Below are 2,296 nucleotides of genomic sequence, written 5' to 3'. Positions count from 1 at the left end.
AAGAGAAGAAAAAAGACTGTGATGGTACCTGGGCATTGTGGTGGGCGCCTGTAGACCCAGCTACTTGGGAGGCTGAGGCTTGAGTCCAGGAGTTTAAGGTTGCTATGAGCTAGGATGTCACGGCACTCTACCTAGGGCACAGAGTGAGACTCTGCCTCGAAAAGAAAAGAAAAGAAAAGAAAAGAAAGACTGCAATGGAAAGAGGAAGCTGCTGGGCATCTTCTGCTTGCCTCTCCAGATCCGTTCTCATCCTGCTCTGAGCCGTAGAAGGCTGGCCTACCTGAGCTGCCTGGATGGTCTCCTTTGCCTCTGGTTTCTGGTTGGGTTTGGCCAAGGTCAGTGGCAGCAGATCAGAAGTACAAAGGAGATATTTATTCCCTGAGATGCTTCCTTGAAGGTCACTCCACTCTGCTGTACCCCTCCAGCCACCAGACCCAAAACGCTTCCCACACAGTTCTTCTGATTGGACAAAGCACTCTCCCATTCACTTCTACTAGATGCAGGGTTCTGCACTCCCCTTGGCAACTTCTCTTCTTACATCTATTCAGCCCCTGAGAAATACTGCCTTTACTGAACTCTCCATAAATTGTCCCATTTGAAGGTACCTTATTGGTCTCACCAAGGCCCAGACTGGTATAAGATCTGTTGGTGACAAGGGTCCAACAGGTTCTCTCCTCCAGGAACTAATTTTGAAGACTTCATGGAAAAAAATTAAAAGCCATCACTAATATTGCTCATTTCCAAAGTTTGAACAAAAAAAGAGAAATTATTCTCAGCAGAGGAATTCCACTTTTATACACCAAAGATTTTATAGGTATAAACTAGTTATCATGCTATTTCTCCTGCCAAAAGATGAGATAAAAATCCCCAATTAAAAAGTTCACATGTACAGTCCTCTGTTTCTTCCTTCACTCTTACAACAGACTTTGGCAAAATTGAACACTCTGAAACAGTCAACAGTGATTGTTTAATATACACACAAATGAAAGATACCTATTGTAACATAACAATGTTGTCAATGATTATTCCTTTTCAAAGATCGCTTCTCATTCATTCCTTTGTCAATATGGGTTTTGGGGATTTTTTGTGTTTGTGTTCTTAAAGGTATTTTTTAAACATAGATTTCCTACTTGGGAGCTATTTTAGTATATTTAATTAATATTAATTTTATTAAAGTTACAAATTAAAAAAATGGTGCTCTGTCTGACCTTCAATTTACAAATCCTGTTATTTTATTCTTAATCTAATGGATTTTAGCACCTACTTTTAAAGTGGCCTTTTATTCGTATTTAGTGTAATTTGCTTCATGTTTTTAATAAGGAGGATTTACCTAAGGGGTTAAAACACTATGAATCTAATAAAATTATAAATTCTGCAAATCTTAATGTTCTCTCAAACATTTCATTGGTTTTTATAAACTTTGTAAATGTACCTTAATCTTTCTAACTAAAAAAACTGCAACTCTAAAATAAAATTGCAACGTTACGTTTCTAATTGGAATCATGAGGATAATATATTAGATCCTCTAATAAGTCAAATTTTTAAACTATTATATTACAAACATTTAAAATGGGAAACAGATTATTCCTAAAGTTAATCCAAAGTAATTTTATTAGCTGTTACTTCATTACTTCTATTAGTAATAGAAATAAATAGTAATAGAAATAGAAATAAATAGAAATAGAAATTCAACCAAGCAAATTGGGGCTATTACCACAAACAAGTTGATTTAATCACCCCAAATAAGCAGGGTTATCTGCTCAGTGGCTGATATTGAATTAGAAACTTTTGATCAAGCCACTTCTGGAGCAGCTAACATCTAGGGCAATTTTGCTTGCACCACAGAAACAAGAAAAAGGGTCACTTTGCAATTAATGACTCCATTATTCTCCAAGTAGAGTTGTCTCATGAATCTCCATTCCTTGAATTCAAATTATACATTACCTAATATTCAAGGTTGGAGTCTTAATTATTTTCATATTTTTCCTCTTGGTTAGGGATAAAACTCTTACAGATATTTTAATGATACCCATGTAGGCTGTGCATATCTTTTCATGTTTATCATGTTAATGACAGTGGCAACTCCTCTTCAGGTTACTATATGATAAGGATGGCCTGGCTCAGCGCCTGTGGCTCAAGTGGCTAAGGTGCCAGCCACATACACCTAAGGTGACGGGTTTGAATCCAGCCTGGGCCCGCCAAACAACAATAGTTAAAAGTTTATTAGCAAATAATAAATTATATCAACAAATTCAACTATGATGGTCTCCCTCTGTAAAAGAGTATGTAGGCTCAG

This window comes from Otolemur garnettii, unplaced genomic scaffold (assembly GCF_000181295.1).
Source record: "Otolemur garnettii isolate 467f Iridium unplaced genomic scaffold, OtoGar3 scaffold00063, whole genome shotgun sequence".
Taxonomy (NCBI): Eukaryota; Metazoa; Chordata; class Mammalia; order Primates; family Galagidae; genus Otolemur; species Otolemur garnettii.
Note: the sequence above shows the minus strand (reverse complement) of the source record.